Raw genomic sequence first — 25,569 nt, forward strand, 5'->3', positions numbered from 1 at the left:
ATATGGTCACTTCCAGAAAATGGAAGGAAAGGAGTGGGGAAGGAGCTGAAAAGGTGTATCTTGACCTCTTTCTTTCTTTTTTTTTTTTTTAAAGATTTTGTTTATTTATTTGACAGAGAGAGAGATCACAAGTAGACAGAGAGGCAGGCAGAGAGAGAGGGGGAAGCAGGCTCCCTGCTGAGCAGAGAGCCCTATTCGGGGCTCGATCCCAGGACCCAGGGATCATGACCTGAGCCAAAGGCAGAGGCTTAACCCACTGAGCCACCCAGGCGCCCCTCTTGACCTCTTTCTTACCTTGTCTCTGGGTTCTTGCTGAGCCTTCTACTGGTCCAAACCTTCTGGAAGCCAGGAAGTAAGAGGGCCAAATAGTATGATTCCCAGGGGTCAGCCTCCGAGCCCAAAAGTAGAAAAAAGAATAAAGAATGGGTCTGGTGGTGGAGGGAAAGGAAGAAATGGAGAATAATCAACATAAAGCTAATAATCCCAGGATTATAATATAATATAATGTAATCCCTCTACTTTTGAAGTCCTTCAGTTGTCAGAAACTTAGAACTTATTTTATGGGCTAATCATTAAAAGGACAGGTGTGGGGGCGCCTGGGTGACTCAGTGGGTTAAAGCCTCTGCCTTCAGCTCAGGTCATGATCCCAGGGTCCTGGGATTGAGACCTGCATCGGGCTCTCTGCTCAGCAAGGAGCCTGCTTCCCCCTCTCTCTCTGCCTGCCTCTCTGTCTACTTGTGATCTTTGTCTGTCAAATAAATAAAATCTTTAAAAAAAAAAAAAGAACAGGTGTGAGAGTATTTTCATAGTTTTCCCTTTCTTGTCCCACTGTTTCCTTTCTAATGCCATTTTTCTATTGAAGATTTCAGTGTGATATATGAATCAAATTCTAGATACACACAAACTTTGTTTCGTAAAACTTTTTGTCCCAAAGATGTTTGTGATGTTTAACTATTAGTCATTCAGTTCCAATAATTGTTCATGCACTTTGTCTTATTGACTTATTCTTAAATCAGATATAGTGATCTTAGGGAAAATTTTTATGTAAAACTGAAAGTGATATTAGCTATTTCTAAGGAAGTAGGTAACGTAATTCATGTCAGCAGAAAGTTAAATCCCCAAAACATAATAGACTGATGAGAGAGGGATACAGGAAGCATTCAGATGTCAAGACCCTGTCACCTGTTCTTCCTCACAAAAGGCAGAAGCTCTTCTTTTCTCTAAGCATATTAATGAGGTTCTGTGTATCCAAAGAGGAACCCAGGGCCACAGAGAATAAGTGCGCAATGGTTGTGCATAATGATGTGAAAAAAACTGAATTTTCAGAGGATGTCAAGAATTAGAAAACAGATGAAAGAGATGTAAGAAAACTAAGTGAAAGAGAGTGTGAACAACATGGCAGAAAGTTGAATAGAGGCCACCAGTGTTGGGAAAAACAGAGGGCTCTGAAGAACAGGGGTGAGTGCTATCTAATTCTAACCTGTTTCATATTTTATGATGTAATGTTTACTCCATTGACTCAAGCCATATATACATATAAATGTCTTCTGAGGATGGCGTGAGGACAAACCAAAAAAACTGGCGAGTTGCACTTATGGCTTAGCAGGAAGTAGGGGAAGACAACGATTGTGGAAGGAGAGACCCTGGCATGATTGAGAATCCAGACAGAAAACACTAGGAGCTCTAAATGACCAAGAGAATATGAGCCCTCAGAAATTCACAGAACACTTGTGGAAGCCAGTGGACTGCCCTCAGAGGGTCAGATGGTGGCTCAAGCCTATGCTGTGTTAGTATGTGTGTATGTATGTGTGTATGTATGTATGTATGTATGTATGTATGTATGTATTTAGAGAGATGGGGGGAGGGGCTGAGGGAGAGGGAAAGAGAGAATCTTAAGCAGGCTCCATGCCCAGCACACAGCCTGACGTGGGGCTCCATCTCATGACCCGAGATCATAACCTGAGCCAGAATCAAGAGCTGAACACTTAACTGACTGAGCTACCTAGGCACTCCATCAAGCCAATGCTATTTAAGTCTCAGCAAGACAGAGTAATTATGTTGCCCATCTAAGTTAAACATTAAATTCCAGAAATTCAAGAATGTGGATCTGCTATTGGTCAACGGGACCCAAGTAGTTCATTTTCGTACCTTTATGGAATTGTGGTAAAATCTAAATTTGTGGAAAATTTTATGCTATCTACAGTGCTAATGTTCTGCATTTTATAAGCACATCATTTAAATTTACATTTGCCAGAAATTAGCCCCTAACATAAGTAGATAGAGATAGTCATTAGCAAAAAGAAATAGTGATCTTTCAGTTTTTACTAGACTACAAAACTAGGACACTATTTGGACTAAGACAGATACTATTTTGCCTACACAACACACTGTTCCCTTTTACTCTCGATTTCAAACCGTAGTGCATCAGATTATGGTTGAGTTTTAAAGCCTCACTAAATTACTCAAGATTTTGAAAATCCTTTAAAATAAACCCACCTAACTTCACCATCAACCTGTTAAATATTTCAATATTTGCAATCACATATGAAATTCTTTTAGAGCAATGAGATATAACAGACATAGTTTTTCAAAGAAAATCTGGAGATCTCAGCAAGATCTTGTCTACTTCTGCTTTGAAGACCTGAATGACCAAGGATATGTTTTTTTTTTTCTATCTGGACCTCAGCTTCCCCATCAACAAATGAACAAATTGATTGTCTAAGACTCTTTTAGCAAAAAGAAACTGGTATTCTATATAAGTCCATGAATGACTGAGACTCCAGCTTCCTTCTCTTTTCTTTCTTCCATGTATTTGCTGTGCCAACTTAACAGCAATGATGGGGGGCAGAGGGCAACCATTAAGATGGTCCACCATCTTAACCTTTGTAGCAGTTAATGTGCAAATCACTGGCTTGATTATTCTACTTTTATTTAAACTTCATCCATTCATCATATCTAGACAAAATATGAGCCCAGCAAATACCAGGTTTTAGGGATTCAAAATTAGAATAAATAAACCCCTGCTCTTGAGAAGCGTCCAGCCTGGAGAGAATAGTGAACCATAAATAAAGTTCAGTACTTGTTAGAGATAAAGCCCATGGGAAGATAAGTATAGCGATAAAAATTTTCCAGAAGAGTGAGGGCATCAGAAAAGACTCCATAAAGGAAGGGCTAAAGTGATCCTTCAATGAGTAGGAGACTACCAGGAAGGCAGAAGAGAGGCGCACACATGCAAAGGTACTAGGGGTGACATTTCTGTTGGCCTTTCTGGCAGCCTGATGTGGTTGTATGACTAAGTTCTAGCCATGAGATTATAAGAAGTGATAAGTGCCACCTCCAGAATCTTCCACTAAGAGCATGTATATCAGTTTCCCTGGCCCTGTCCCCTTCCCACTGACTGGAAGATGGGAACAACGGGAACAGCCACTTAAAACCTAGAAATGGTAGAGTTGTCCTGCTAGCCCTTGACCTCTCACCCCTGAATGTTATGTGAGACAGAAATATCTATCCCATTTAAGCTACTGTGCTTCTTTTTTTTTTTTAAGATTTTATTTATTTATTTGACACCGAGAGAGAGATCACAAGTAGGCAGAGAGGCAGGCAGAGAGAGGTGGGGGAAGCAGGCTCCCTGCTGAGCAGAGAGCCCGATGTGGGGCTCGATCCCAGGACCCTGAGATCATGACCTGAGCCGAAGGCAGAGGCTTAACCCTCTGAGCCACCCAGGCGCCCTAAGCTACTGTGCTTCTAAGCCTTTTTGTTACAGCACATTACCCTATTCCCTAACTAATTCAGCCACATTCTGAAATTAAGAATTTGTTCGGTAAAAAGTGGCAAAACTGTAGAAGATGGGAAGAAGAATGACCTGATCGAGCACATCTATGTAATGGGAGAATTGAACTAGAGAGAGACTGGAAACAGAGAGACAAGGGATGGAGGGACCTATACTGTGAGAGGCCAGATATGGCCAGATATGCCAGATACTGTATGGGGCATTTTACTAAAGATTGTCTCATTTAATCCTCATAATAACTTTCAGAGATACTATTATTATTTCCAGTTTAGGGAGGAGGAGTCCCAAATTTAGGCAGGTTAAGCATACCCCAAGTCTCATTAGCAGCGAAGTTGAAATTCACATCTTGTTTTGTCTGTCTCCAAAACTGATATTCTCCCCTTTGCACCAGTCTGCCCTTAGGTAAGAGATGACATGGTGGTGGGCGCGGGGAGCGGAGTTGTCCAGACTGGGATGATAGAGTAGGGGTAAGCAGAGCAGCAGATGATACGAAATACATTTCAGAAATAAAACTGATAGACATCGGTGACTGACTTAGAAATTAAGAATGTCTAAGAAAACAAGATTTATCCATTCACTGGGTCATTAGCCAGGAATGAATCCAAGATTTTGTGGATTTTATGACCTGTTCTTATTTTTTTTCTAAGTTGGCTTCAGTTTTTTGTTGTTATCCCTTTCAAGGCTTATTCAGTTTATTTTTGTTTCTCTTTCTAGGAGTCTGGTTTCTTATTATTCAAGGACACTTACAGTGGGTGTTTCCAAAGACTTTTCACCTCCCTCTATTTCCATTAGGACGTCCCCATCTCCTTTTCCACATCAAACACATACCATGTGGAGCTTGCAACCGAATCTATTGGCAGCCTTTTGGGGAAGCTGGAAGACAGTTTATTTTACTCTGGGCCGTCATTAGTGGAGAATTTCATCCTTTGTTTGGACCAGTGGTCTGGTATGGAAGGTATTTCAGAATCTTCATTGCTAGTTCTCGCTCATATGGAAAGTAGTTTTCGTTGAGATTGGTGTTGTAAATAATGCGGTAACACTGAGATAATAAAATTCTGGTCATTGGTCAGCAAAGAGCATGGAGAAACACCCAGAGAAAAAGTTTGGATACAAGCTTAACCTTTCATGGCACGTGTATTTGTGTTGTTAACAGTAAACCTCATGTATGATGTATCTAGCACTCCACAAATTTCAGCATAATTTCTTATTTCTTATGACGCTTCACTCTCTAAAGAACTCTAAGGAGCAGGCAAGGTAAGAATTATTATCCCCATTTATAGAAGAAGAAATAAGCTCAAGTGTTTAGGTGACTTGTCCAAGTCCTTTTGGCTAGTGACTCAAAGGTCACATATCTCCTCAGTGTGATCTTTACTTTCATAACAACCTACTATAAGTATGGAACAATATGTAGTAATATGAGAAACCAAAACTATAGACTCTTAAATGATGTTCTGTGCCTTCACATATTTGCCTTCCTTCAAGCATCCCAGATCATTTTGTAAACAAATGTCATTATTCCCAAGAAATGAAAGCACCTGTAATATTAGAGAAACACTTATGGGAATGAAAAACTCTTTTCAGATAATAAGAAAGGTTATAGTATTTCCAGGCTGGAGTTTCTCTTCCCATAAGCTGGTTTATAGGGAAGAAACTGCAGTGACGGGCCATGGGCTATATGGCAGAAAGCTTATATAGGCAGGGCAGAAGTGTAATTCAAAAGCAAATTGCTTCTTCTCATTTTTAACTCTGGATAGACTGTTTCACAAACTACTAGAAAAATATCTCAACTCCTTTGCCACAGTCAAGTTCTGGGAGCTAAGCCAACAGCCCCAGTTCTTATATTTGTCAGACATGAGACCATGGGAAGTTCAGTAAGTTCAGTTCTGTAAGCTAAGTCTTTCTGGAATACAGACGCTATCTTTTCATCTTCAGATTTCTAGTGCTTTGGACACTAGGTGCTCATTAAATGTGTGGGGGATTACAAGTAATACCTGGTGAAAACTATGCACTTCTACCAGTATTTTGCCAAAAGAGCATAGCTGAATCCCCTCTAGTGTTTTACATATGAATATTTTGATCCCAGCAGGGCACTGAAGAGGATGCCCATCAACATACCAGAAGAGCCTCTGCTTCTCCGTCTAATCTCTGCCGCTGGGCCTCTCTCTGCTCTTCTCTCCACTCCTCCTCTCTGCCTTTCTCTTCAGCTCTCTGTATATGTCGGAATCATTTTCTCTCTCTCTCTCTCCCCCCACCCCTATTACAATTTTTCTCATGGATTAGCTAAGAAATAAACAAATACTACCGGTCCTTTATAAAATTCATTAGGAATTAGTCCTGGTAGGAATGATTAATATTACTGTTAGCATCAAAACTTTACAAGCATTGGGGCGCCTGGGTGGCTCAGTGGGTTAAGCCTCTGCCTTCGGCTCAGGTCATGATCTCAGGGTCCTGGGATCGAGCCCCGCATCGGGGTCTCTGCTCGGCAGGGAGCATGCTTCCCCCTCTCTCTCTGCCTGCCTCTCCGCCTACTTGTGACCTCTCTCTGCCAAATAAATAAAATCCTTTAAAAAAAAAAAACTTTACAAGCACTAAAAATGTACTTAATAAAATGTGTTAACTAAAAATTAGTGGAAAAATCAAATACTCCTGAGAAAATTTAGTTACGAAAAAATTGACCCAAGAAAATTGCACCTTATAGAAGTAATGACCATTAAAAGAAAAACTCATTATGACCAAAGCTATAATCATTTTAAAAATAACATGAGGGGCGCCTGGGTGGCTCAGTGGGTTAAAGCCGCTGCCTCCAGCTCAGGTCATGATCCCAGCGTCCTGGGATCGAGCCCTGCATCAGGCTCTCTGCTCAGCAGGGAGCCTGCTTCCTCCCTTCTCTCTCTGCCTGCCTCTCTGCCTACTTGTGATCTGTCTGTCAAATAAATAAATAAAATCTTTAAAAAAATAAAAAATAAATAAAAAATAAAAATAAAAATAACATATCAATGACAAAATGAATACTTTACATAAAATTTAAGTGAAAAGAACTGATCTTGGTGGAAAAATATAAATGAAAGTAGAAAAATATGAAAACTATAAAATGCACTCTATAGAAAATTTATCAGGGCATTAAATTGTCCTAACGGTTTTCAATCCAGAAAATGCTTTCTTAAACCAAATTATTCAATGTTGGTATAATTCTGACTGAAATGGTCAGACTAAAAATGTCCTTGGGTTCAAAATACTGGGTTAAAACAGTAGACACTAAAAACTCTCTACCAGTGACATGGTATGTCTGAAAACCTGGAAATTATTTCCTTAGCCAGGAAAATGTCTTCTCTGGATTTAAGTTTTTTTGTCTTCCAGTTGAAGATGATGGAATAGATTATTTTCACCTTGTTTCTAAAGTTCTGTAATTCTATGATTAACCAGATAAGTATTAAATTCTTTAAAATTTTTAAACTACATTTCAGGTCAGAATAAATAAAGAGTTCATAAAAGTAAGTCATAAAGAAACCGAGGCAAGATTCCTTTTTGAACACAGAATATGAAAAGCTAGACAATTAATCTAAATGACATAGTTAACCACAGATACGTTGTCACTTTAATAAATAATAAAAATTGATTTATTTTATGAGCTGAGAAAAAAACTTTTTTTTTCATTTCTGAAATTCTGTAGGAATAATAGACACTGTAGGATCTATGTGAAAATCTGATTTTTCCATATTTTGTGCTGCTGAGCAGAGAGAATATTTAAGTTACACTTAATATTGAACTAGACACTTCATCCAAAGCAATCATAAGAGAATAAGTCAGTGAGGCAATTCACAAACAAAATTTTATACCATCAGTATAAAATGAGGTTAATTAAGTAATCAGTAGCTTATGAACTCATTTTGTGTAAAACTTTTCTTCCAGTTTTGTCATTTACTGTACATCTAATTTTGCTTCAAACATTAAGCATCACTGAAGATATTCCTATTTAAAAATATTTACTTTAACTTCCATTTTCTGTCAAGATGATTGACATGACCAACACATTGAACTTAAGGTGCATCCTGAGGGCTCTTAGCAGAGTACGAAGAGCGTGCGTTCAGAAGTCGCTGTCATGGAACAAACTGTCAGGTTACAGTAGTCAACAAGACCCACTAGTGAAGGATTGCTGTCCTGGTTCAGATAACTACTGGCCAATCCTCCCATTCCCAGCCTGGATGGAGTTGTGAACCACCAAAATGAAGTTTAAAAAAGTGAAAGTGGCCATTTCTATTCACTTTTCTGTGTAAACAATATATTTGATTATGAAAAAGTAAGCCTTCAAACAAAAACTTGGATTTCAAGGATAGTCACTTAGAAAAGAAAAAAGTCTGAGACCATAGGAACTGCATCGCTTTGCAGATTTTAATGATTTTTGCTTTCAAATAATAAAAAATATTAATTAATAATGGTAATAATATCAGCTAACAATTACTGAGACGCTATTCCAAGCTTGTATGTATTTGATCTTTACTCAAACATCATGGAATAGATGCCATTGTCTTCCCCATTTTACAAATGAGAAAACTGGAGCGCAGAGAAGTCATAGAATTTGCCTAGGATCGTAGAGCTAGAAAATGTCATACCCAGGATTTGAGTACAAGTAGAATGGCTCCAAAACCTATACAGTGTATCCTCCCCAACACAGTGTGTGTTTTGAGAAGAGGATGATTGCATGTAGAAATTTAAATTCTTTTTCTATAGCAGTTGATTGAGAACTTTAGGCAGAAATTTTCTATTTAATGAGGAAGACAGCTACCTGTAACTGTAAATATGAAGACCGTGATTTCTTAGGTTAAATTAAAATATGCCCTTTCCTTCATGGGGTTTTATATTTTCATCTTAACGTTTCCCTTGCCTGTTTGACTACAATTTAATTGCTGTTTGCAGTTCAGTGTCCCTCAGGAATTCTAGGTGAATGTCCTTATCTTGTTTTCTTCATTCCATTTGTGGGTCACAGCTGCCTTATCTCTTTAAACATAATACAGCGTTGATTTTTCCATTTGCATTTTGGGAGGATCGGGTGGGAGAAGTGAGGGAATAATACCAGCACACTCAGTTATGACTCCTTCAACCTCAATTCCTCCCAGCTCAACCCTTCACAATTTGGACAAGGCTTTGAAAGAGACCAGATTCCGAAAGGCAGTTTTGTAGTTTAAACCACTGTGTTTAAATGAAAAGGTGAGGGAGAAGCTTAAAATTAAAATAAGTTCAACTTCTGTTAAAGTTCACTGAAAAATTCTGCATTCAACCCCTAAGAATAAAGTGGAACAGAGTTTTATCCATGTGTTCATTTACTGAACAGACATTTAAGAAGAACCTGCTCCCTGCCAGGCTGTGCTCAGTGCAGGAGACACATCAAGGAGGTCAGCCAGACAAATGTGAGAATCTAACGGTGCCATGATAGGTTCAGTGAGGGTGTGAAAGAGGAGGAGTCAGTCCTCCTCACTGATAGTCAGGAAAAGTTACATCAGTGATGGGTTGCTTTGGCTGAGACTCCAAGAGTTTTCAAGGCATCCCAGGAATTGGGGTCAGGGAGTAGGTATATTCGAGGCAGAAGGTAGAGAGGGGCAGAGATCACAGGGCCTGTCCTGGGTTCTCCAGGGAGTTCAGCTAGTGTTTGGTAAGGCGGGGAGGAGTGTGCAGGGAGAAGGAGGCCAGAGAGATAACCAAGCCCCCATCATACCAGGCCTCGTAGGCCACATCAGTAAGTGCATAGTTTATAAAGGCACAGGACAGTCCTTTGGGTTTTTAAGCCAGAGAGTGCCAATGTCAAATTCGTGTTTGTGAATGATCACTCAGGCTATATCCTGGATAGGAGGAAAAGCAGACTAAGGGACAGGGAGGCCAATTGGGAGGTGGCTCATTAGTCAGACTGAAAGATGTTGAGGGGAAGCTAAAGCAACTGAGAGAGCTACAGTTGGCTTCCCTGGCACCTTTATGAGGTTTAGAAAATGGTTTCCCGTCTAGACACTTTCAGAAAAAGGCTCCCCTCTGGCCACAAAGCTCACTGGGATGCAAATAACCATCGTCACCCTCAGCCCCGCCCTAAGCCCCTTGTACAGTGCACAAACTGCTCACCCCAGCACTAGCCTCAGCAATGGTGCGAAGATGAGGAGGAAGCAGGTGACATGATAGGATGGAGGGGACATGAGAGATGAGAGAAAAATGAGTCTAGGATACCTCCCAGAGTTCTAGTTTGGGTGAATATGTGAGTGGTGATAGTATATACCAAGAAAGAAAATTTCATAATAAAAATAGATTTGAGGGGCACCTGGGTGGCTCAGTGGGTTAAGCCTCTGCCTTCGGCTGGGGTCATGATCTCAGGGTCCTGGGATCGAGCCCCACATCGGGCTCTCTGCTCAGCAGGGAGTCTGCTCCCCCCCCCGCGCCTGCCTCTCTGCCTACTTGTGAACTTTCTCTCTGTCAAATAAATAAATAAAATATTTAAAAAAAATAGATTTCAAAGAACAGAAAACCATGTCAGAATTAATGTTTTCAGGTGTGCTAGGGCATCCAGATACAATTGTCTCTTGCGAGGGGCTTCTGGATGATCAGCAGTGCCTAATCCTCTGGGATAGAGCTTCCTCTGCACCTATAGCTGCCTGAAGCTCCAGAGAGGGTCAGTATCCCTTCTTTCACTCTATCAGATCTGGACTTAATTTCCCTTTTCCCTAGTAAGCTCTGGGAATGTGGAAACTCAGAAGACAAACCCTCTCATAGAGCCAATGGCACATTCCTTGTTTCCTGAGAGCTAACTTAGAATATTATGACCAGAGTCTGGGGCTCCCAAGCCCTGGGACATGGTAACATTTCTGACACTCTGTCTCATATCCATCTAGGACAGAGGAGGCCTATCCATCTTTGGACAGAGCATAATAACCACAGCAGAAATTACCAAGGAGATGATCAGCCATTTGAGGGCTGAGGTCATGGATGATTCCTCTCAGGAGCTCCAGAACTAGACACAAGGTCGTATAGAGGGGATAGTGGCTGGGGAATTGTTATGGTGTATCAGTCAGGATAAGATAGGCTATGCTGTGGTAACAAATGACCCCCAAATCTCAATGGCTTAGGACAGGAGAGCTGGTTTCTCATTCCTGCTACAGGTCCCTGGCCAGCTGGTTGGGGCTCCTCCCTACATCATGATGTCCTCCCTCCTGGATCCAAGCTGATGGAGTAGCACTCTTTGGGGCTATGCTATGCGACATCATAGTCCTTCACCACATGGGATGGGTTGCTCATATTTAAATTAAAATTAATCAAAATTCAATAAAATTAATTACAATTTATTTCTCATTTGCAAGTGCTCAATACCCCACATGGCCAGTAGCTACACGACTGGACAGTGTGGGTGGAGAACAATTCCCATCATTATAGAAAGTTGTACCAGACATGGTGAGTTAGAGCATTGGGACTTAGGGTTCTTATGCCAACAACTAAATGTCATGTGATCCCATCTAATAACTAAGATCCAAAAAGTGCCAATTCCACCATGTATCTAGAAAAGAGAGAGCCAGAAATATTCAGTGAGCAGCACAAACAACCACCCATTTGTGGCTTCAGAAGAGCTCCCAGTTTCCCCCTTATCTTTGTTATCATCCAAGATATGAACAGGGAAAGAAGCAGTCATAATTTGGAAATATGAAAAGAGAACAAGATATCACAAGCAAGTTGTGAGTTCAGAATTAAAAGAATGACAGTTATAGCAATGACATTTCACTGAGCTCTTCCTCTGGATTATACACCTTATTTTATCTTCACAATGACCTCTGTAGATGTATTATATATATCTAAATATAATATAGATGTACGTGTATATATATATACACACACATATATGCATATATAGGTATATACATATATATTCATTTATAGATATATATCTATATACATATAGAGAGAGATATACACACATACATTATAATTCCTGCTTTCAAAATGAGGAAACAGGTTCAGAGAGGTTAAGTTACTTGACCAACAGATGTCTACCTGACTTCAAAGCACCAGAAATGCTTTCTATGGAGATGGAATATACTATTTCCCAAGTCTTTTTTCATTTTTACCGCGCTGGTCGCCTCTCAACGGCATCCCAGAAGCCAGAAGCAGCACTCCAGAGCTCTTCCATTCCTCTGATTGGCCAAAGAAACCACATCCTCTCTCCTAAGTACTCCTCCTCTCGGTCCCTTTGCAGCATTCCTTAGCAGAGTAAACAGCGCCATTTCAGCAATTTTAAAGGTGACTTCCAATAAAATATGTATGCAGATTTACTTCAGGGTTGGTAGGCTGAGCTATAAATTTATACCAGGTCAACCACGGAAAGTCTTTCAATTAAAAAAGAAGAAAGAAAATACAGAAAGTAAAGTTTCCACCGACATTTACCTTTGGATAAAAGTGTCATTTGTTTTTTTCTTTTTTGTTGTTGTTTTTTTTCTTTCTTTAAAAAAATGTGAATATTTCTTCTCTCTCCTTTTTTATTTTTATTTTTTAAAAATATTTTGTTTATTTATTTGACAGGCAGAGATCACAAGTAGGCAGAGAGGCAGGCAGAGAGAGAGAGAGAGAGGAAGGGAAGCAGGCTCCCCGCTGAGCAGAGAGCCCATGCGGGGCTCGATCCCAGAACCCTGGGATCATGACCCCAGCCGAAGGCAGAGGCTTTAACCCACTGAGTCACCCAGGCGCCCCTCTCTCCTTTTTTTTTTTTTTTTAAGATTTTATTTATTCATTTGACAGACAGAGATCACAAGTAGGCAGAGAGTCAGGCAGAGAGAGAGGGGAGGAAGCAGGCTCCCCACTGAGCAGAGAGCCTGATACGGCCAGATCCCAGGACCCTGAGATCATGACCAGAGCTGAAGGTAGAGGCTTAACCCACTGCGCCACCCAGGCGCCCCTTTTTTAAAAGAAAAGGGGAAAATGCCCCTGAAGAGCAAATGACTGAAGGATTTCAGAAGCCTGGTTTACAAGCCTTTTTTATAATGCCTGGAAATAGAGAAATCCTCGGTGTGGCCAACATCTCCTCACACAGACCCCTGGGCTCTGGGCTGCAGACGTGCATGCCTGACAGGCTTCACCTCTGGGGTACAGTGTGAAGCATGGCCATCGGTCCCCTCCCCCCTCGCTTGTGAAAACTGAGGGATTAGCAAAGCCTGAGACAGATCCTGGCTGAGCTGCCAGCATCAGTGGGCTTGGCATGCTTATGCCTCTTTTTTCCAAACCTCAGCACCCATCTCTTTCAAGGAAAACTGTCTTCCATCCCCGTAAATGGGTGAACTTTGGCCTCTGCCAAACAAAGACTGCAGATTGCTTCATACTTTTCATTTGCCAAGAATTTACTGGCGCCCGTAAGACAATTCCTGTAGCTAAGGAAACTGTACCCTTTTTGTTAGTTGTTATTGTTGTTGTTTTTAACCCAGGCCACAGTCCAAAGTTTGCAGCATGAGTGAACTATTATGCTCTGCTTTCTAGTTTTGTTTGGCCAGGAAAAAAGCAAACAACTAGCAGTGCTCTGTGTAACATTATACATGAGAGTTTTCTGATGTCGGGTATTGGCTTGATCATCTTCAGAATAAAATCTTATAAAAGGGGAATACTAAAACATCAAGTCCAGGATGTATAAAGCAGTTCTTTGCCAAGTTGCAAAGGCATTAATAAAACCAAACTGATCTTCATAACAAACTTCATCTAGTAAGTGAAAGATATGTTTATTCCATTTTATGGATGGGTATATTGTGTGAGTGTGTAGCACTCAGCCGTGCCAAGGTCACCCATTTTAAGATCACAGAATTAGCTAGAGATGGATCAGTATCCCTGTCACTGTCCCAGAGTTCTTGCCCCTAATGCTTGCCCCTTATGCTTGGAGATTAATTTAATTTTTTTAAAGAGTTTATTTACTTAAGAGAGAGAAAGAGAGCAGGAGTGGAACGGGGTGGGTGGTGAAAAAGCAGACTCCTGGCTGAGCCGAGAGTCCAGTCCTGGGCTTGATCTCAGGACCCTAGGATCATGAAGAACCTTGGGATCATGACCTGAGCGGAAGGCAGATGCTTTACCATCTGAGTCACAGGCGCCCCAAGACTAATTTAATTTTGAAGCAAAATATTTCATGTGAAAGCCACTAACAGACAAAATGCTTTTGTTTTAGTCCAAAACAGGAATGGAGTAACTGCGAGGAGGAGAAAAATGACACTTAGAACTACAATGATAGGTCATGCTTACTTCTGTGACATAGCTTATTCCTTTGAAGATTTAATGCATCTGGAAACTATGATATGCGTGAAGCCCAGTTTCAGCTGGGGAAGGAAACAGACAATGGCACCATCAGAGTTTTGTGTTGGCTGGAAAGATGTAGAGGAAAAGTAACAGAGCATCCATGTCTCTTCTCTCCTTTCATGCCCCAACTCTTTCAAGTAAACTGACCCTGTAATTCTCGGGAAATGATGCACTTTGCAGGATGTTGTGACCCAACCGCTGGAGGCAGAGCGGATGCTGTGGACTATGTGCTCATGCCTGGCACATCTGTACCCTAGTGGGGTGTGCAGTGTCTGTGGGTGACTTGCTGGGTGTAGAGAGCAGCTGGCCATGACAAGAAAGTGACAGAACCAGAGAAGCAAAGCCTTTTCCTTTCCATGATTGTAGCTTCAGGTTTTGTTAAAAAAAAATATATAGATCCTTCTTATCATGACATTCTTTAAACTATCTAAGCATGGAATTAGCCTGGCAATCCGATTATAACCCTAAGCTTGTACTTTCTGCTATTTTCACAACTATGTCAGGCACATAAAATATATTACATTTTAACATGCTCTTTGAAGTACGCAAACACTCAACACCTTTCTGATGTATCTGCACCACGTCATCTGTTGCCCCCTGTGTTCTGAGGAAAGGCACAGTCAGGTGACATGATGAGGAACACGAGCTGGTGTGGCATCAGCCTATCACTGCCAGGTGTGCCCCACGCTGGCACCTGAAAACCTGGCATGTTCGTGGCAGGAAGTTTCCACAGCAGATAGAAAGGTGACAAGAGAACGGGCATCATCTGTAAGGGTTTACATGTCCCCGAGAAGCAACTACTGTGTCAGTCCTGGGCGCACAACGAATACCATAACGTGAGAGGACTGGAGAATTTCAAACAGGCGTGCAGGACTGCTTCCTTAGCTGAAAGGATTCGGGGCTTCTGAGGGGCAGAAAAACTATTCACAGGCACTGAACATTCTTAATCTTTGGAATTCCACTTTCTGATATAACTCAGCTGCCTTCAGTTCTCGCTCTTTCGTGGTATTTGTTGGCATCTCTGGAACTTAGAGTAGAGCCAGCTCAGAGGGAACCACTGTTTCCCCAGGGAGGATGCTAATCCTTTCATTTTCTGAGAAGGTAACAGCTCTATTTGCTTCTTTTTTGAAAAGCAGCGGAAGCAGAAGGGGTGTGCGTGTATATTTCGCAGGGACATCTGTCTCCTAGTGCAGCCTCTGACCCCCACCTCTGCTGCAGCAGCATCCCACTCTATCGCAGGAGTGGGAAAGTGAGCAGTTCTGGAGATTCTGAAAACAGCCCAAAGCCGCTGGGATGTCAGTTAGCCTTCCCAGATGCCCGCTTCCCCTCAGGCTTCGGCCTAGGGAGCCAGTGTGGTGCTTGGGAAGCAGGAAGCAGGCCGTGCAGCCCTGGAACGCACGGCAGGAGCACGGCTGACCAGACGCTAATGGGCCGCGGCAGGCGCACAGCCAAGCCTGCAATGTCAACACATCTGTCCGCCTGGTAGAGTCCCAGGCCAGGTTAAAGGGCTCTGCCAATTTCCAGCTCACGTAATTATGTAAACGATAGCTTCTGTAGCCAGAGAAAAGGTGTTTGATCTGAAAGGAAATGCTGTTTATTTCTGATGATTTTCCTCGAAGCCAGATATAGCTTTATTGAATTCAGAGAGTTGTGTATTAGGCTTCTAGTATAGCTAGAATCCTCTTTATCCAAGATCTTAAAGACCTTTGTAATTTCATTAATCTTCGCAAGTGAATGCTGTAAAACATCGGCTTCTATATAAATGTTCCTGCCCTTTGACTCAATAATCTCAAATATAAGAATTTTTTGCAAGGGAATAATGCAAATGGACAAAACGTGTGTGTGTGTGTTTGTATAAACACATATACATCCAAAAGATGTTCCTGATAGTGTCATCTGAAGGTTAAAAACAACCTGAATACCCTCTTAGGAAAACAGTGATTGAACCATAGTTAAATTCTCTCCATTGAATAATGTTCAGGCATGATAAGAAATACATTTGAAGCTATAGGAGACTTGGAAATGCTTATGATGTAATAGATTTTTTTTAATGTAAAAACTTTATGCTATTTGTTTTATACTATTTTTACACAATTACATACTAATTATTATTATATAGTAATTGTGTCAAAATAATGTTTACGGACAAGACCTGAAAAGAAGTATGAAAAAAACACATGTTGGGGCAGAAGGGGGAATCTTTACATAAAGGAGTGGGAAACTTGAGATGTATATATTTCTTTCAAGTATTTATTTAATGTCATTATAATGTTGTTTGAGTGATGAAAGAGAAAGTAAAAACAATAGTTTTCCACTTTCTGTGGGAACTGCTTCCTACATTATCTTCAGTGGGAAATGTAAATGTTCAGGTGCACACTGTAGGGTGCTGTTGACTTCTGTTTTTTTCCAAGGCATAAAATTTGGAAGGTTGTGGGTAAAAGAATCCTGTAGAGAGAATATAATGTATCCCAGAAAACCCTACTGGGGACAGGTTTAAGCTCTGCCTTGATTTAAAAAGAATCTATTCTACTCGCACCCCATGCTCTTTCTCCCACAAGGACATAAAACTTTGGAATGCTTAGGCCTGTAAGCAAAATCCTCCCCTCCCCCCCAGTAGAGTCTCCCCCCATCTGAGTGTTAACTTCTCACTTGTAAGAAGTTCAGAATGCTCCTATGAGGCAGCAAGTCGGTGTTTCCAAGTTAATGTGTAACTAGACAATCGAAGCACAAACAGTTATTGAGCATCTCATACATCAGAGGCACTTGTGAAAATTATGTATGGTGCTACATCTTTAGAAATAATTATAATAATGGTTAATATTTATTTGACCAGGCATTGCACTAATCATTAGATAAGTGTTACTACATTTGATCCTCACAACTACCCTCTACGATATGCTCCTTTTGTAGTCCTGTATTATAGATTAAGAACATAGGGTTTGAAGATCCATTGTTCAATGAAACCAAAATTATGTGGTCTTTGACTCTGAAGCCATACTCTAACAGACTTAAACTCTCTACCTTCCCGAGTATTCATCCAGGTACTTTAAACTTATAGTACTTTTCTAAGAAGGTAACTCTCTACAACATTAAAGCTCATGAGACTTTCCTTAGATATATGAGCAATTTCCTTTAACTTGGAGATGTTGATAATATGAACCATGAACAGGGGACACTGTAGAAGAGGGTCTCGATCCTCCCAGTGTGGAGGTGATCGCTTTTCAGGGCAGACAACTCCTGCAGAATAATTAGAAACCACACAGAAAACAAGAAGCTAGCAGAGGACAGAATAATAGCTGGATGCAAAGGTATGTGTTTCACCCAAAATTCTTGGGCCATGAACTTGTACACTTAAAATATGATTCCTAAGGCCATGGACATTAGAGGTAGAAGACAGGCACCTCCTTACCCAAAGACTGAAAAGACAGCTACAAATAATAGCTCAGGTTGGGTCAATGAAGCTAAACTCGTAAGAACCACCATCTGGAGGCTCAGAGCCTTAAGGAAGGGACAGAAAAACCCTTAGGTGAAAAGCCTGTAGCCCACAGCAGGTGAGGGACTTGTTTAAGATGTGGGGCTTTGGCAAAGCTCCCTGAGTAGCCTGGGTTTAAACTCGAAGCTTCTGCTGGGTACAAGGTTTGTGCCTCTAAAACCCTCACACCAAGAGGGAAGTTGGCTGTGAACTTGAACCAACATCGTATATTGGACTTCGGGATCAAAGGAAGGCTACAAGAGAGGAAGAGGCAGTTGAGAAGGAGAAGACATGGAAACTGGGGTTTGAGGGAGAAAGTGTGCTCCCCGAGTGGAAAAAAATGAATGAGAAACAGAAGATGACACAGTAATCGCCTGCATGCTGAACCTTCGCACTGGAACCCAGTGGAACAGAGGTCTGTGCAAGGGCATGTGCTGAACACACCATGTGTCCTAGAGCCAAGAAGGACCAGGTTCAGGCCCTGAACTGCCCACGTCCTAGCAGTATGACCTTAAGAAATTTACTTCGAATCTCTGAACCTGCCATTTCCTCATGTCTTAGAATGAGACCAATTCTAATGTTGTCGCCTCCTAGTGTTATTGTGTGGTGTGAATGGCATAAAGTAGATAAACCACCTGACACACAATAAGGACTCTATACATTTTGGTCTCTTTCCTGCTGTCCTTCTGAGAGTCACCCTTATTAACTCCTTTGGACCAGTTAGAACAGCACTGTATTTTAAACACATAGTTCAAGAGCCCAAGGTAACAGGATTTTTCAATCCTATTTCTCAAAGGCATTAAAGGCAATTAAAACACTAAATATTTTCCTTCCTCTTTACTTCCCTCCCACCCAGTGGTACGCTGAATTTTTCTATGTAGTTGACTTTGCACTGGTCAGATTCTTTACACGGTAGAACGTGGCAAATGTTACCAGTCAGGGCTCTTTTTTGTTTCTAAGAACTGCTTCATCAGTGTACCATGGTTTCAAGCACACAGTTGCTCCAAAGCCTTTCTCTTTGACTCTCAATTTCTCCCCCTCCCACCCACCCTCCCGAAGAAACTCGTCCTCCACTCTCAGGCTTCACAGATTCCTTCCTTCCTTCACTCTCCCCCTTCTGCCTCAGCACTTCAACACATGGGCCCACTGTGCTTCTCCCCAGACACTGACAACAGAAGAGAACGAGGCTGGCCAATACAGGACTGTCTTTGGTGGAATAGGTGAGAGATGCTATCAAGACCAATCTGGTTTAATAGTAGTTACCCCAGGAGGGTTTGACATCAATGATCATAGTTACTTTATTCCAAACCCATAGCATTTTCTAAAACTAGCGCTGAAGAGTTTTCCACTCTGGATCCCAGCCCACAGTTTTTTATCTTAAAAAAATCAAAGGAGGGTCATCTGGTTGGTTTAGCTGGTTCAGCATCCAGTTCTTGATTTTGGCTCAGGTTATGATCTCAGGGTTGTGAGGTCGAGCCCCACATAGGGCTCTGCACTGGGCATGAAGCCTGCTTAAGATTCTCTCTCTCTCTTTCCCTCTGACCCTCCCACTCCTCTCTAAAACAAAAACAAAAAAAAATCAAATGAAGCAACTTACTTCTTTTGGAAATGAAGCCTTGTTGAGTCCATCTGCACATTCACATCAGGGGCTGTGTGCCCTTTCAGCTACTGCATCAGATGTGACCTGGAATCCATCATTCCTGCCTATGTTCTTGGAGGATCTACCCAGACATGATTTTACCAACTCCCATCGGTGTTCCACCAGAACATGAGTGACCCATTATATTATATAATAATAAATCTAAGAGATTAAATTCCTCCACCAAACAAAGCTTAGGAAGCAATATGGTGCTTGAGAGTAGAGGTAGTGGTTGACTTTTTCCACTCTCAGGTCAAACCAGTTACAAGAAGTGTCCTTTCATACTTCTATTCTATAGACTGCTATATGGTTTTTCTAAGGTAAGCCTTGAGAAACCTGGTCCAGATTACATTCCTGCCCTCTCTTTTATATACACCTTGAGATTGCCAAGTGTTGGAGGGAAGACAGTGCTGGTGGTCAGCTGCCATTTGGCAGTGGGATTTTTGTAATCACTAGTGAAATTTTAGACCATGGGCTTTTCAGAGCCACTGTGGAAAGAAATAATCTTCTAAGTTCTTCTAAAATATTTATTTGTCCTTTTTTATTTTTAACTCAAACTGTACAGGGAGGCAAATCTATATAACCCATAGGAGTGGCCTTAAGCAAGGAAAGAGCAAGGAAGCAACATTTACTTGGCACTAACTGTATGCCAGGCACTGTTCTTAGCACAGTACCTCATTTAAACCTTACAGCAACCTTATGAGGAAAATACTATCTAAAGGAAAAATACATTCCTGTGTGTCTCCTTTACTCTCACAACCTGACACCAGAAGTGTGGGTCTTTCTTTCTTTCTTTCTTTCTTTCTTTCTTTCTTTCTTTCTTTCTTCTTTGTTTCTTTCTTTCTTTTTTTTAAGATTTTATTTATTCATTTGACAGAGAGATCACAAGTAGGCAAAGAGACAGGCAGAGAGAGAGGGGGAAGCAGGCTCCCTGCTAAGCAGAGAGCCCAATGTGGGGCTCGATCCCAGGACCCTGAGACCATGACCTAAGCTGAAGGCAGAGGCTTAACCCTCTGAGCCACCCAGGCACCACTGTGTGGGTTTTTCATTACATCATGTAATTCTCTGACACCAGCTAGTGTCCTATAATTTAACTCAATTCTAACTCAAACTACCTGGGGATGGCATCAGATCCCACAGATTAAAGGTTTGGGTCTACTAGACTGCTCTCAATTTCAGATATCAGTTGCAAACCCAGGTTGTCACCTGAACTTCTGACCAACCAACTATGACTCCGAGGATCCCATGACTCCCTCTTTGGGCTCTATTAATTTGCTAGGGTGGCTCACAGAACTCAGGAAAACAATTTACTTACTTGATTACCAGTTTATTATAAAAGGATATAACAGGAACAACCAGATGGAAGACATAAATTGGGTGAGGTGTGGAGGAAAGGGCACAGAGCTTCCAGGCTACCTCTGAGCACAACATTCTTCCTGCACCTTCACATTTTCACCAGCCTGGAAACTCTCTAAACCCAGTCCTTTTGGAGTTTTATGGAGGCTTCATTACATAGGCATGACTGGTTAGTTGTCAGTTAAGCTCAAACTCCAGCCCCTCTCCCCTTCCCTGAGTTTGGGGGGTGGGTGGGGTGATACTGAAAGTTCCAACACTCTATCACCTAGGGTTGTTGCTAGGACTTGAGAACCAAGACGATGAAGTTTTAGAAAATAGGTGAGGTTCAGTGGGGTGGAGTCCGGAGCCGATGACCAAGAAAGAATTCTTGAGACATGTTTGGTGCAAAATGGTGGTTTATTAAAGCACAGGGACAGGACCTATGAGCAGAAAGAGCTGCTGCCCCAGGGTTGTGAGGGGTGGCAGCTTATATGAGATGGGGTTGGGGGAGGTAAGGAAAAAGGGAGGTTTCAGTAGAACTTTCATATGCTAAAGAGGACCTACAGAGATACCAGATACCAGAGAAGGTTTTTTCCATTCTTAGCAAGGTATTAACATTAAGATAGCTGGGAGATTCCTAAAGAATGTCTTATATGTCCCATATATGGGGGTGGGGGAAGGTTGCTGGGTGTCAGTTTCTGCTTTGTCCTCAGCCAGGCTTCTGTTCCCTCATCAAAGATACTAAAGAGAAGAGAAATTCACTGAGATGATCCCAATATTGTGTGCTTTGCTATAGCCCTTAGGGCATTTGCTCATTCTTTTTTTTTTTTTAATTTTCATATAATGTATTATTTGTTTCAAGGGTGCAGGTCTGTGATTCATTAGTCTCTGATTTAAGCACTCAACATAGCACATACCTTCCCAAATGTCCATCACCCAGCTACTCCATCCCTCCCATCCCCATCCCCTCCAGCAACCCTCAATTTGTTTCCTGAGATTAAGAAGTTTAGGGCTAAATGCAGCTGCCAAAATGTAGATAAGCCCATACGGCTCAGTGGACTACAAAAAAGAGCTTGCTAACACAGCCAGAACTTCAGGAGCCAAGATCCCAAGAAAGGAGGATAATGCATAAAATTGAGCTCAACATTCTATGCAAGTTTTCATCCAAGGTATTTGTTAATTCTTAAGGTACACAGAGCAAAAGCTAAGAAGCCAAACAGAACATGGCTAAGAAATTGAGTGGAATTTTTGGCAGTGTCATAATACCAAAGACCAAAGAAAAAAAGATGTTAAAGTCCTACCAAAGAGGAGCCCCATTAAATACTCTAAGCACACAGGGAACTACATTCAAGAAGTGTGAGTGACCAAATAAGAAAAAACTCACAAATTTTGAAACCTGGCCTCAAGTGATTAGATTGTGGTGATTTGCTACGGCCTGCCAGAGTATAAATAAAATCCTCTCCGAAGAAAGATGACATCATCCAGAGCTTCTACAATGCTTCATTGACAGTGTCTAACATTCAATAAAAAATTACTATGCATGTCAATAAAATAAGACAATGAAAGCTGACGCATTGGTGATGCAGATACTGGACTTTTCAGATACCAACTTTAAAAAAATGATTATTAGTTTCAAAAAATATATAAGATGTAGAATCTCACCAGAGAATTGGACTCTATAAAAAGTAATCACATGAAAATTCTAGAAATGGAAAAATACAAGAATGAAATATAACAGATACATGAACCCAAACCTATTCATTTAAACTCAGAATTTAGGAAAAGCCAATACATGTGGACACAGCTGTGAATAGACATTTTCTCCGTATAAAATAAAGGCAATTAAATGGGTTAAAAATAACAAATCACATAAATGCTTGATAACATGGCCATAAATTTTGAAGTATTAAAGATATCTCAATGCAGCACCTGACCTTGTGTTTTTCAAATAATATTTAATCTTTAAGAAGATACAGAATTTCCCTTTTCGGGGTAAATCTTTCCTATTTGCTTATTTCAGAGATTTGCTTTTTTTATTTATTTTTTATTTATTTTTATTTTTTTTAAAGATTTTATTTATTTATTTGACAGAGAGAGAGATCACAAGTAGGCAGAGAGGCAGGCAGAGAGAGAGGAGGAAGCAGGCTCCTCGCCGAGCAGAGAGCCCGATGCAGGGCTCGATCCCAGGACCCTGGGATCATGACCTGAGCCAAAGGCAGAGGTTTTAACCCACTGAGCCACCCAGGCGCCCCTTTTTTTTTTTTTTTTAAGATTTTGAGATTTGCTTTTTTTAGAGATTGGTTGCCTCTCTGCCATTTTGTTAAAAAAACTTTCAGTTTATCTTTGAGCTTCTGAATTAATATTTTATTCCCACCAACTCTTAGTTATTCAGAGGTTGGGAAATCAGCTTTAAGAATAAATCTTGTCCATTAGCAGCCTTGGCACTTACAATCAGCAACAGAGTGTGATTTCCTGAATGAGAACAACCTGCTACAGTATAACACTCACCAGTTGTGTAACCCTGGTCATGTCACAACCTCCCTGAGCCTCTGTATCTATAAAGTGGGGTCAGTTCCACTTCCTGAATAAGGTTGTTATAGAGATTAAATAGAGCATATGAAAACCCTTTATAAACCACAAAGCTTTTCTTTAATTGTTAGTCCTTGCTACTTTTGTTCTCTGATCCCCTTACAGAAGGGAGTAATTGAACCTCATTTATGTTTGCAGACAAATACTGTATGTTTTAAAAATAAATTTCCACATTTCCTTCACACAACTTCAACATGCTTTTATTAAACATCTGTGATGTTCCAGGATCCCTGACAGGTACTAAAGATGCAAAGATCAATAAAGCAATCACTTTGCCCTCCAGGACTGCACAGATTGGGAGGGAAGATATACATGTAAATAAATTATTACAATACATTGTGATAAGTGGTGAGACCAAAAAAAGGTACTTATCAACTCCCTTTTAAAAGTCAGGGAAGTCAGTGGCACCTGGGTGGCCCAGTTGGCTAAGTGACTGCCTTCCACTCAGGTCATGATCTTAAGGTCCTGGGACTGAACCCCAACTTGGGCCACCTCAAGCCTCCCCCCATCCCCCTCAAGCACGGCCTCTAGGCTCCTCACTGGCGGGGGGGGGGGGGGGGGGGGTGGTGGTGGTGTTCGGATTCTTCCTCTCCCTCTGCCCCTCCCCCCATTTATGCACTCTCTCTGTCTGTCTCTGTCTCTCTCTCATTCTCTCTCAAATAAATAAATAAAGTCTTTTATAAATAAATAAATAAATAAATAAAAGTCAGGGCAGTCTGGGTTTTGAAGGACAAGTAGGAGATCATCAGGCAAATAAAGGAGGTTGTAAAGACCATAACAGCCAAAGGGAGTGCAAAGATCCTGAAGCATGAAAAAGCATTATAATTCTTCTTTGATTAAAATATGAGGTTCAGAACATAATCTTGGTCACTGGCCTTCCAGGACTCACTGTGATAAAGGAGAAAAACAAACAAGTAATCTTAATAGTTTTGTGGAAAATCAGGGTACAAAATTACATAGTGTATGATCTCATCTATGGAATTTTTAAAGAAATACATAAAAGTGACTAGAAACAAAAGAAAAACAACCCAATTAAAAAATAGGCAAAGGACTTGAATAGTTACTTCTCTGAAAAAACATTCAAATGGCTAATGAGCACATGAAAAGTTACTCAACATCGTAAGTCATTAGGGAAATGCAAATTAAAACCACAGTGGAATACCACTTCACATCCACTAGAACGGTTATTATTTTTTAAAGAAAGGAAAAAGAAAAGAAAAAAATAGCAAGTATTGGTAAGGATGTGAAGAAATTGGAGCCCTCAAGGAAGCTTGTGTATTGCTGGCAGGAATGTAAAATGGAACAGCTATTGGAAAACAGTTTGGTGGCTTTTCAAAACACTAAATGTAGCGTTACTCTACAACCCAACAATTCCACTCCTAGGTATAGATGCAAAAGAATTGAAAATAAGAACTCAAACACATGCTTGCAGACTAATGTTCATATATAATAGCCAAAAGGTGGCAACAATCTAAGCTTAATCAGCAGATGAATGGATAAACAAAATGTGGTAAACATTTTGTCCAACAAAACATTTTGATAAGCAAAATGGAGTGTTGTTCAGCCATAAAAAGGAATGAAGTCTTTATACATATTATAGCATGGATACACTTTGAAAATACTATGCTCAATGAACTAAGTCAAAAAAGGACAAATACTATATGATTCCACTTATATGAACTATTTGAAATAGGCAAATTCATAGAGACAGAAGGTAGAATAGAGATTTTCAGGGTGTAGAGGGGCTAGAAAATAGGGAGTTAATGACCTATGGTTGTAGATTTTCCACTTAGGATGATGAAAAAATTCTGGAAATAGATAGTGGTGATCGATACACAACACTGTGAATGTACCTAATGCCGTTGAATTACAATACTTAAATATGGGTAAGCTGATAAATTTTATATTACATTACATGTATTTTATACAAGGAAAAAATATTTTTAAGATTAAGCAATACACCTTTACAGTATGGCATAACCTAATTCTCTCTCTTTCTCTCTCTCTACACTTACTTGAATTCTCTCCATTTTCCCCCAACGCATACATATTCTACTTTTTATTAAGAAACAAACTCAAAATTTCACTTTTCAAAAAAAAGCTCCTTCAAAAAAGGAGCAAACAAAACCAATATGGTAAGAAAAAATGAGCTGTGCTTTGTCTGTGTATGTACAAAGAACCTTGGAAATGCAGAGGATACCATCTGGATTTTACTTGGCCTATCAACCACCTTGCAACTGGCTTGTTTGTAGGACTCACAAAATGTGGCCATGGGTCATCTTGCCCTAGGAAACCTCTTGTGGAAGGAAGGCACCCCAAGTCTCAATGATTTTGATTATTCTGCAGAGCTTTAGCAAGACGTAGGGCAAGACATCTACAGCGTCCTACTTGGAAGAGGCACTTCTTTCTTGGAATGCCACTGCCCAGCTGGCCTGTGGACTCTGCAGAGATTAG

Source organism: Martes martes (genome assembly GCF_963455335.1).
Source record: "Martes martes genome assembly, chromosome: 1".
Classification (NCBI taxonomy): domain Eukaryota; kingdom Metazoa; phylum Chordata; class Mammalia; order Carnivora; family Mustelidae; genus Martes; species Martes martes.